This window comes from Caretta caretta, chromosome 2, assembly GCF_965140235.1.
Source record: "Caretta caretta isolate rCarCar2 chromosome 2, rCarCar1.hap1, whole genome shotgun sequence".
In the NCBI taxonomy this organism is placed as follows: Eukaryota; Metazoa; Chordata; order Testudines; family Cheloniidae; genus Caretta; species Caretta caretta.
The window spans coordinates 32,595,680-32,608,297 of NC_134207.1; the positions used below are offsets into that span (position 1 = coordinate 32,595,680).

The 12,618-nt window shown below is 41.7% G+C and overlaps 1 protein-coding gene across 1 annotated transcript in view; it reads left to right on the forward strand.

Annotated features, from left to right (window-relative positions):
• NUDCD1 (NudC domain containing 1) overlaps nt 1-12,618 on the forward strand; it is a 149,342-nt gene that overhangs the window by 67,177 nt on the left and 69,547 nt on the right. The window lies entirely within an intron of this gene.

Consider the following 12,618-nt stretch of genomic DNA (forward strand, 5'->3'; position numbering starts at 1 on the left):
CTCTCTTCTCTATAAAATGAAAAGCCCAGCAACAGCTTGGACTCTGAACTCCTGGGATGTTAAATGAATGTCTCATTGATTTGGTGAATATTTCTGCATGGCTTTATGCCTTTACAAGAATGACAGGTTGCCCTGCCACCTTAATGCACAGAGAGATTGCATTTATGTGAAATTTTAGGGTTTTGATAAAAGCTTGCGCTGGAAAAGGAAATCTTGATGAGTTTCCTTTGGTGAATAAATTCAAGTGATAAAACAGCTGAAATTGAGACTGATTATAGATAATTTGCAACTCACTGAAGAATATAGCTTGGGATATTTGTTTCATTGCTGTATAATTTGATGATGTTGATTGAAGACCCTGGTTACAGGAAACTCTTCCTATCCTTGAATATTAATGATAAACAGGCACATTTTCTAACTACAATCAATACAAAAATAACTATGAAGTTTCAAAAAGCAAACTTAAATTGTAAAGAACTATATTTCTCATTTTAAAAATATAATTCACAGTGATGGATGAGCCTGACTTGTAGATTAAATTAAATAAATACATCCATGTGAAGTTGAATTGAGGCAATACAAAAGTCTTAAGTAAATTTTTTATAAGTGTGGGATCATGATGCTTCATTTTTGTTGCCACCTTTCAAGAAAATTGTGTATCACAGAAATATATGGATGAAAATATGAAAACTTTCAAAAGTGAAAGCTGGGAAGTCCTCCTTCAGAGAAGATTTTGGATGAACAATGTCATGCTCACTTGAAACTGTGTGCGGACCATCTGCGGTAGAAAACTTCACTTAGTTTTGAGGTATGCCCTTCAGGACAGACACGCTACTCTTGTGCACAGTGCTCAGATGATGCATATTCTTTGTCCAACCCTTATCTTTTGATTTGGATGTTCCCAATTTCTGGTCATCCCTCTTGGCCCCTTTTTCATTCTACCTGAATTCCACTAATTGGGATGTCTTGTTTTCAGATGTGTGATCTAATGTTTTAAGATTCTGGGAAAACTAGACATTTTTGGTCAGTGTGCTATATCCTCAAGCTACTCCCTGGCTAGCCTGTAGTACCTCTAGTTCCCCTGACATCCTGGGCAAGAACGATTGAGACTAATAACTAATCCCCCTTTTCCTGGTTGGAAACAGGTTGCCAACTGCTCCTGGCAGAGGTGGTATAATCTTTTGTAGGGCTCTGGGCCAGAGCAAGTGGGGGCCCCTCTGCATCCCTTCCACATGCAGTCTCCCCCAACCCCACCTATGCATCTGCCGGGGAGTGGGGTCAGGGCGCAGGGGCTTCCCCCGCTCCCCAGCAGGAGTGCTGGGCAGGTGGAGCAGGTTTGGGCATGGGGGAGCCCCTTTTTCCAAGGTTCCCCCTCAATTGGCCAGGGCACCTGGACATGGGCCCAGTGACTAATCCGCCACTGGCTCCTGGCGGAGTTCAGATGCACCTGTACAGAGCTTATAAATTCTGTACTGCTCTACTGGCTCTTTTAACTATGCACTTCTTTAAGAGTGCTGTTGTTTCACGCAAAAACTGTGCATGCTTCATAGCGGTTAGGAAATACAAGTAGATGTTAGTTAACTTGGCCATATTACATACACTTTCCTTGTGCAATGTTGTCACACTTATGTTCTTCTTATGTTTTTGCATTTCCTGAGTGTGTGTTGCACTAGCCTAGTATTGTTCCACCTTTAACGTTGCATTAAAAGTAATTTTGATTTATTGTAATTATAAAGTTCAATGAAGGAAAAGGTGTGATTAATCATTTAAAAACTAAATTACAATTGTCAACATGCAGCAAAATTTAATAAGAATTATAATCTTTCAACTACATTTTTTTATAGTAAGCAAATAAATTCTCTAAACCTAGAACAAATATTATAGTGCTGTACTTTTTAGAGGGAAGTATAAAACTTGATCAGCAGCAAAACTTTATTTAAGGTTTTATATAAGGAGCAACTGCTATTTAATCACATTTTTGTCAGTATACATATTTCTTTTTCCCTTAAATATAGTAGGAAACTTTTCTTTTTCTTATTAATTATACTGCTCATATCTGGGGTTGTCCACATCTGAAAATGTATTCATATCACTACTTTGATAGACTGGATGAAATTAAGATATACATCTAGATCTCACACACATTGAAGTGTCTAGACAGTTACTGTTTGGTGTGCAAATTTTTTCTTGTTTGAAAATAACTTCTATATTTGTTACCTGTTAGAGGAAAAAGTGTGTTTCTATCCTTTCATCAGGAATGTTGATTCATAATCACTAAATCTATATAAAACAGAGGATGTGAAGCCTAATAGAAACCAAAACAAAAAGTGAGGAAATGCCAAGTTTAGGCTGTGAACCCTCTGTGCTTTAACTAGTTTCCAGGTATTTTATATCGGGGGTAGCCGTTTTAGTCTGTAGCCAGAAAAACAACAAGGAGTCCGGTGGCACCTTAAAGACTAACAGATGTATTTGGGCATAAGCTTTTCTAGCCCACTAAAGCTTATACCCAAATACATCTGTTAGTCTTCAAGGTGCCACCGGACTCTTTGTTGTTTTTCAGGTACCTAATGCATCTCATATCTGAGTCAAAATATATCTCTAGTGCTTCTCTGTGTATCAGATGTGTCCCAGTAGAGGGAGACAATTTGTCAGAGCTCTGACTGTCTTAAGTGCAAATGAACTGTGTGTGCACATGCATGCGTGAGGTTTTTTTGTTTTTAACACTACCAGATATCTCTTGTTCATGGTCCAATTGCTTGATAGGTTTTTTTTAAATTTTGTTAGACCTCTGAAACATCTTTTGCTAACCAGATGACAGCATGTTTAACTAGTAAACCACAATACATGCTTCATGATCTATATAATAAAACTACAGGATTGTCAGTCTGAGGCCTAGAACGTACTTGGAGTCAGTGTGTTGCAATGGAAGCATGGTTGAGAGCTTTTTTGTTTTGTTTTGTTCAGAGTATCACCAGGTTGAATCATCACTGCATTTTAGTCTATTACTATACAGTTTTTAATTTCTCAGCCATTTTGACTTTATGAATTACACCAAGAGTTTTAACCATTGTGATGTCAAAGTTAACTCAATCAATCTCCACTCTTACTCTACAGCAGTGGTTCTCAAACTGTGGGTTGGGACTCCAAAGTGGATTGCGACCCCATTTTAATGGGGTTGCCAGGGCTGGCGTTAGACTTGCTGGGACCCAAGGCCAAAGCCCAAGCCCCCACTTCCCCACTGAGCGTCAGGGCTCAGGTTACAGGTCCCCTGCCTGGGGCTGAAGCCCTTGGGCTTTTGTCCACCTCCGCAGGCTTTGGCTTCTCCCCTTCCCCGACCCTGGCCAGGGGGGCAGGGCTCAGTCAGGCTCAGGTTTCAGTCTCCCCCCTCCTGGGGTCATGTAGTAATTTTTGCTGTCAGAAGGGTGTCGCAATGCAATGAATTTTGAGAACCCCTGTTCTACTGATAACTTTATTGCAACAGTTTCATGGGCTGTGTGAGTGAGACTGCACAGATGGTAGATTACTTGCCTTAACTGCCATACTCAGCACCCAACTATCACTCACACCAATCAACACAAATCTCCTGGCACAATCTACTCCAGACACAAATCAACACACCCAGCATACACAATAACCCCAAACAGCACTCCGAAGCCTAGAATATCTGAGGCTTTGTCTACCCTTGGAAAGCTAGAGCCGGACAGCTGTAGCGCTTCAGCATAGACACTACCTACGCCAATAGGAGAGGTTCTCTTGTCAGCGAAGGTAATTCACCTCCCCGAGAGGTACTAGTTAGATCAATGGAAGAATTCTTCCATCAACCTGGTGCTGTCTGCACCTGGGGTTAGGTCAGCGTAGTTACATCACTCAGGGGTATGGATTTTTCACACCCCTTAGTAATATAGTTCGGTTGTCTAGCTTTTTAGTGTAGACCCAGCCTGTGTCAGTGTGACATGACGAAAACAGCTGTAAGCATGGTTGAGAGCTCTTTATGTTTAGAATATCACCAGGTTCAATCATGACTGGGATTCGTAGTCTGTTACAGTCCAGTTAAGTTCTCAGTCATTTTTGGTGTTGGTCACATATGGCTTTACAAATTAAACCTGTGTGATCGTATAGGCTTTCAGCTACTAGTTTAAAGTTAACTAACTACAGTAACTCCTTGCTTAACATTGTAGTTATGTTCCTGAAAAAATGCGACTTTAAGCAAAACAATGTTAAGCGAATCCAATTTCCCCATAAGAATTGATGTAAACAGGGGGCTTAGGTTCCAGGGAATTTTTTTTTTGCCAGCCAAAAGAATATATATACACACACACAGTATAAATTTTAAACAATTTAATACTTGTACACAGTGATGATGATTGTGAAGCTTGGTTGAGGTGGTGGAGTCAGAGAATGGGATATTTTCCAGGGAATGCCTTACTGCTAAATGATGAACTAGAGCAACTGAGCCCTCAAGGATTAACACGTTGTTAATGTAGCCTCACATTCTAAAAGGCAGCACAAATGGAGGGAGGGGAGACAACATGGCAGACAGAGACACACACACCCTGTGTTTGTGTGTGAGAGAGAGAGATGCGCATTGCCCCTTTAAATATGCTGATACCACTCTAAGTACATTGCCTTTTTAAGTAGATCAGCAAGTTGAGACAGCAGCTGCTGCCAGCATGCTCCCTCCGTCCTGAGCCCTATGGTGTCCTGTCCCGTCCCCACCAGCTCTATGGAGATGGGGTAAGCAGGGGTAAGGGGACACCCCTTCTTCCCCCCCCTCACCCTTTGCAACAAGCAGGAGGCTCCTGGGAGCAGCTCCAAGGCAGAGGGCTGGAGCAGCACGTGGCAGTGGCGGGAGGGACAGCTGAACTGCTGGCAACTGATACTGATACAGCTGGGCAGCTGCCCCTCTTCCTGCAAAAGAAGTGGACAAAGCAGGCGGCTGCCAAACAATGTTCGAAGGGAGCATTGTGCAACTTTAAACGAGCATATTCCCTAAATGATCAGCAACGTAACAGCGAAACAACATTAACTGGGATGACTTTAAGTGAGGCATTACTATGCAGTAGAACATCTTGGGAATGGAGGTTGTTCGTAATGTCTGAAATGTTCGTAACTCTGAACAAAACATTATGGTGGTTCTTTCAAAAGTTTACAACTGAACATGAGACTTAACATAGTTTTGAAACTTTTCTCTTAATTTAAATGAAACAAGCGTAGAAACAGTTTCCTTACCTTGTCAAATGTTTTTAATCTTTTCCTTTTTTTAGTAGTTTATATTTAACTCATTACTGTACTATATTTGCATTTTTTTCCCCTCTTTCCCCCGTCTCTGCTGTTGCCTGATTGTGTACTTCTGGTTCCAAATGAGTTTGTAACTCTGGTGTTTGTAACTATGAGGTTATACTGCATTTTGAAAAGTGGGGTGGGGGAGGGAGCATCATTGCTAAGATCTTGTATGATATACTTCTATCCTGGGGCAAAACATTATGATCATCTTCAAAAAATAAATTATTAATAATAATAATAATGACATAGCTCTTCAATAGTGCTCTTTTATCATAGACTTCAATATGGTTTTTTTATGCAAGTGTTAGTACAACTTTAATGCTTGGCATTTACAAGTACTGCTTTACATTTTTTCAAAGTATATTAATAATACTAGTTATTGCCTCTATGTCCTGTTGAAGTAGATAATTAGGGATAATATTACCTACCTTGTAGATTGGGAGTCTGAGCCAAACAGGTTTCAGAGTAACAGCCGTGTTAGTCTGTCTTTGCAAAAAGAAAAGGAGTACTTGTGGCACCTTAGAGACTAACCAATTTATTTGAGCATGAGCTTTCGTGAGCTACAGCTCACTTCATTGGATGCATACCGTGGAAACTGCAGTAGACATTATATACACACAGAGACCATGAAACAATACCCCCTCCCACCCCACTGTCCTGCTGATAATAGCTTATCTACAGTGATCATCAGGTTGGGCCATTTCCAGCACAAATCCAGGTTTTCTCACCCTCCGCCCCCCCCCCCCCCACACACAAACTCACTCTCCTGCTGGTAATAGCCCATCCAAAGTGACCACTCTCTTCACAATGTGTATGATAATCAAGGTGGGTCATTTCCAGCACAAATCCAGGTTCTCTCACTCCCTCATCCCCCTCCAAAAACCACACACACAAACTCACTCTCCTGCTGGTAATAGCTTATCAAAAGTGACCATGCGGAGGGTGAGAACCTGGATTTGTGCTGGAAATGGCCCAACCTGATGAACACTTTAGATAAGCTATTACCAGCAGGACAGTGGGGTGGGAGGGGGTATTGTTTCATGGTCTCTGTGTGTATATAATGTCTACTGCAGTTTCCACGGTATGCATCCGATGAAGTGAGCTGTAGCTCACGAAAGCTCATGCTCAAATAAATTGGTTAGTCTCTAAGGTGCCACAAGTACTCCTTTTCTTTGAGCCAAACAGGTGACTTGCCTGAGTGGGCATAGTTGGGATTACAACTTGAGAATTTTTTGGCTCCTGGCACCACTATTACACCAGTAGGTCACACTGCCTCATAGTTATAGTGATTGTGAATTTTTTTTAATAACTTGATTCGAGGATCCTAAATCATTGTATAAATGTAATGTTGGCAGGCATCACTTTGCTTATTGCTGAGATGCAGCTACCTGTGTGAAGAAATGTGTTGGCTGTCTATTAGTGCTCAAAAACAATACTATGTCCAAATTGATCAGACCCCTTTTGGTGGGGATTTAGGTAGGCTGAATATAATTTGATTTCTTTTTTTAAGAGATCACTTCCACTGTGCAGCTTTTCCCTAACATTATGCTGAACGATGAGTATAATAGGGTATGTGCTCTCAGAGCCAAACAGATTCCTAGATCATTAATGCTGTCCACATTGTTGTTGTCTGCTGTTCTCTGGACAATGTCTCCAAGGACAAAAGTGAAACATTTTGCCAGGAATGGACTCTATACAACTGAACTTCTAGATGGGTAGACATAGCCAAAAAGTGCACGTGGCATTATTGGGGCAGAATCCACACATGCAATAGAAATCAGAGATGCTTTGTGCATTCATATAATGGGTTTGCATGGTCCAGTGAGTTGGGGCAATTAAATAAATTATGTATATATGTGTACAGTAATATGAGTGAATAGGGAATGAAATAGTATTTGTAACTGTGCCACGGTCATTCCCTGGGTGTAGGCCAGATCTAGAAGGTGGGTTTTTTTTTCTGAATTTGTATTATGTGTTTTGTATACTCAAGTCACATACCTCATTGTTAGGGGGCTTATTCCTTCACCCACTTACTTCCCTGGTCCTTCTCGCATGAACAGAGAGCAACAATACCCGAAGTCCAAAGGTGCAAACAATTCGATGTTTATTGGGGTGAACTTCCAGCAAGCATGATTCCAGTTTCCTTCCTTAGTATCCTCCTTCCCAGCTCTGACACCACAGAGCCTTACACCTGTGTCCCTGTTCCCATTCCTACCCTTAGCCAAACATGATTCCAACTTCCTTACTCCCATTCCCTGTTCCCATTTCCCCCTTTAGCAAAACATGATTCCAATTTTCTTACCCCCATTCCCTGCTCCCATTTCCCACATGCCCATGCCCATGCCCACCCCCACCCAGTCACTTCCTCATTGACTACAGATTATATAGTAAAACTTGAGTTGTGCTTAGCTATACCTTAACCAATCATTTTCCTGAAATTTAACTAACCAATCCTAACATATTGTAACATGATTATGTAACCAATTACATCCCACCACCTTAATTAGTTTACACCCAGCAAAATTAATTATACAGCAGACAGGAACAATCACAGAACCGGACAGAGATTATACAGACAAACAATAGGAAAGTGGGAACTACAATGACAAGACAACACAGAAGTGAGGATTTCACATCCCAGCTATTGATAAGTGAGTTCTTGCCAGACAGGATGCGATCAAACTAAGTTTCCTTTTACATTTTCTAGGCACTTCCCTTTCTCTGGAGGTGATAGGAATACAATCCTGTCCTGATAGTGCCTAACAGCCCAATAGCACTTTATTTCAATGTGACTAGTTTGGAATGGGAGGATGTGACCGTTCGCTTCCCAGCTTATGGCTGCCTCTGCTGCTTAGCCAAAGGCCTGAGCCTAAGCACAGGGCCACAAACTGTCACAGTAAGAGAAGGCCCTTACACTGGCAGACAGTGGTTTTGATTCTTTCTTTTATACCTCTGGAACTAGCCAAGTGATAAGAATACACCTAAATTCTTAAAGCACAGGCCTTTGTAGACAGGCCTGAATATCTATATCCTAACACTCATCACACGGTTTGACTGTCATAGTATGTGTGAAAATTTTCATGCTGGTCTATAAAAACTGGCCATATACTTAAACACACAGCTTAATTGAGGGATTGATACTTTGAAATTTATGAGGGCTTTTTATGCGTGCTGTTTAAACTCAAAGCACAGTTTATGGATTACTGTGATGAAGTTCCTCCAAAGTAAATGTAATAAACCACGGTAATGACACCTTGTGTGCATGTTGAACTCTTTATTTGTAAACAAGCGTGTAACAGAAACTCACAATGTTAAAAACCTGGTAGGCAGACTAGCTGCCAGAAAAACGTACAACGCAACTAACAGTGCAAAACCCACCGAATAGTGGATTAGTGGAAATACAGTGCACAATGGTGCAAAACACTTAGACACTGGCACTGAACAGAGTTTCTGTTCTTTTTGGCCCTTCTAGTGCATTTCATGTGCACAGGCTGCTACTGGACTAGAGTGAAGTGGAAGACTGTAGAGGATATATTTGACAATTCCAACTACAGGTCATTCCTTGTGATATAAACCACCCAAGCCCGGTGTTATCCAAAGGGTGCATGGCCTGCAGGACAAGGTAGCATGGGGCTACCATAGGAAGAGATCCAGCTGGAGCCTGCAGTCTTATTGCCATGAGCATCATCTCACACAGTTCTTTCTGTGTGCTCTATCTTCCTCAACTTGCATTCCTGCTCCAAAATTTGCACTGCCAATCTCTTTATGCTGTTCAGCCTTTCTCTTTTCCCACCCCTGCCACCCATGACTTGCATCTTTGTCTCTTTGGTATTCCAGCTGCTGGTTGGCCTTCTGCAGGATTTCACCCATTATTTTGACTTTTGCTTGCTTCCTCTGTGCCCACGCAGCACAGTTCACACCCCAAGGCTCCTTGTTGCCCATGCAGGTCTTGCCCACATGCTCAGTGTCTAATTGCCGTATTTGGGGTCGGGAAATAATTCTTCCCTGGGTCAGACTGGCAGACTCTGGGGGGTTTTCACCTTCCTCTGCAGCATGGGGCACAGGCCACTTGCATGTTTAAATTAGTGTAAATGGTGGATTTTCTGTAACTTGAAGTCTTTAAATCATGATTTGAGGATTTCAGTAACTCAGCCAGAGGTTATCGGTCTATTTCAGGAGTTGGGTGAGGTTCTATGGCTTGCAATGTGCAGGAGGTCAGACTAGATCAGCAGTTCTCAAACAGTGAGTTGGGACCCCAAAGTGGGTCATGATCCCTTTTTAATGGGGTTGCCAAGGCTATCTTAGACTTGCTGGGGTCAGGGGCTGAAGCCAAAGCCTGAGCCCCACTGTCTGGGGCTGAAGCCTGAGGCCTTCAACCTTGGGCAGTGGGGCTGACATTACAGGCCCCCTGCCAGAGGCTGAAGCCCTTGGACTTCAGCTTCGCCCTCCCCTCCCTCGCAAGGCAGCGGGGCTTTGGTCCCCCCACCCGGAGTGGCAGGGATCAGTCAGGCTAAAGCTTCGGTCCCCCCTCCTGGGGTTGGGTAGTAATTTTTGTTGTCAGAAGGGGCTCGTGATGCAAAGAAGTTTGAGAACCCCTGGGTTAGATGATCATGATGTTCCCTTCTGGCCTTAAAGTCTGTGAGGTGGAATGGCGTGCTGAGGCAAATGAAAACACGTTACAAGGAAAAAAAAAATACTTTGCATTTGCTGCATCTGGAGGGGTGTTGGCAACCCCAGGTGAAAAGATGCTACTTTTTATCATTGGGTTTTGTTTTTCACATGCAAAAATTTATTGGCTCACACAGTCCTGTGAGCTCTACCCAGCTCAGCATCAAGACTTCAAACATCATGATAAGATGCACTTAACAAATTCAATGTAAATCATTTACAAATCCCCACCATTTTCCCCTGGAGTTGTGTGGGGTGGGTGCCACTCTCTGTGCTTTACTGCCTGTGGTTTTACTGTCTTTTTAGGCAGGGCAAGCACTGGAGAATGTGTTAGTTCTGGTGATCCCTGACTGGCAGTGTAATTTTTCATCTGATGGCTGCTGGTCTTCTCTGGTGGTTCTTCTGACTTCGGGGATTAAAAAGGTGCATTGCCATACCCCATTATGGGCTCAGTGCTTGCTGAAGCCCTAGAAGCTACTCAAATGCTCCTAGAAGAAGCAGTTAAAAAGCAAGTTCTCAGAGATGCTGTTACTATCCCTAACTTTGCAGTAGTTGGTTTTAAGCCACATAACTCGATCTCTGTACTGATATGTGGTCCAGATAATATCCCATGATCATTTCTTGCACTCTTACTGAAGAAAATGTCTTGCTCGCCTTCCACTAAAGATTGATCAGAATTCATCTGTGTTCCTGTGACTGGCTAGCAGTGCACTTGTAGGACTTCTTCCTCTTGGTGGTCATAGCTAACATAGGAGACTGTTTGTTTTTAAATGTGTTTCCAGGTGAGCGGTGAGAGTGGAAAGGCAGAGTTAAATGCCAAGCAGCTGCATATGAACTGTATTTGAACCAAGAGGGGATGCTTCCACTTCTTAGTAAGGGCTGAGAAACATAGGCCCAGGGGATTGTGGGATAGCATTGGCCAACTCTCCGGTCATGAATTTGGGGACCCAGCCTTGAGCTGCATCCATACTGCACAATGTCAGTGCTTGGACCCAAGTCCCAGCAGGACTAAGGCCTAGACTGCACCCACTTTCCCTTGTGAGGGTTTGCTAACCTGAGTCAGAAAGATTTGAGTGTAGACAATAGGGGCGATTGGGTTCAAACCTAAATCCAGGTTTACAACACAATATAGACATATCTATACTGACTCTTAGTGAATTGTGCCACCTACTGTACAGTGTTATTTCCTATAATAGTATCTTAATTTTCCTTGGACATAAGAACGGCCATAGTGAGTCAGACCAATAGTCAAATAGTGACCACGCCTGAACTTACTTAACTTTTCTGTCATTATGTATTCTAATACAGTTTTCATATGTATAAAAATATGTCTAGCCTTTATATTGAAACATTGCCTTGGCATACAACATTTGGCAGATCTAAAATATTTGCCCATACTGGTGTTTTTGCTGGTTTTAAAAACGGATAACACCGCTATATTTTGAGGAATAATAATGTGTCCTTGTATAACACATCTCTACTTCCAGTAATTTCTAAGTTAGTCAGGTAATAACCTATTTGCAAGTACGATAGTTTCATATTAAAGGAAATAGAATTTAAATATGGAGTACTGAACACAACTAGAAATAAATGATCAAGAATAAATTTATGATCTGTAGAGAGCTTGAACAAGATCTAAAATATCTAGCTAGCTTCTCTGATATCAATAGTTATTCAAAAGTGATTAGTTACTATAGAGCTGAGTGGATTTAGATGCTGAGGCAGAGGGGGAAATGCTCATACCAATGTCAGCATGTTATGCTTCTGTTTGTCTCAATGTATTTTGTTGGAAGCACAGCATGGGATGGATTGGTAGCTGTACATTTTGTACAAATGCTGGACAAGATGAGCATTTTGCACTAAGAAGAGCTAGTTAGCATTAACCAGGATTTGTGTGGAAGACCTGTAAAAGGCATTATCAGTTAAATACGGGCCATACATATATAATGTTCTGCAAATGATTATTGAAAATCATATATTCTGCTCTGTATTTCTCAAGGAAGACAACTGAATTGATGACTCCAAACGCCATTAAAAATTAAGATTTCCTTAAGTTTGACGAAAACAAGAAAGCAGAAGCCGATTTCTAAAAGCTGAAAAACAGAACTTTACAATAGCAAGGCCGAATTCCATGTAGTAGTGGAGAAAACAAGAATTATGCTGCATTTTTAAGAATGAGGAGGCAGTGGGGATGCTGTGATTGCTGCTCACTATAACAAATTAGATTCACTGTTACTTGTTCTCCCTCATTCCATTGTTCATCCCCACCCTTTGCTTCATAATATGTTAAGATTGTAAATTGCATGGGGCAGGGACTGTCTTTGTTGTAATAGTTGTAGCACAGTGCCTAGCATACTTGGGCTCTAATACCTGCTTGGAACGCTGGATGATACAGAAGTAAAAATGATAAATAATTACCATACTGGAAGAACCTAATGGTCCATCTAGTCATTTATTTATCATGTCTCCAATAATGGGTAAAGTGGGAGGCTAGAAAAATAGGTGGGAAAACCTACAGTGTACCTGATTACAGAGCTTTAATTTCAATCTTAATTAATTTCAGTCTGCTATGGCTGCTGGATATAGGTTTGTGTAGCAGATGTCTTGTTTCGAGGACAGAGATGAACTGCTGTTTCAGGGCTGCAATATTATGAATTGACTGATGTG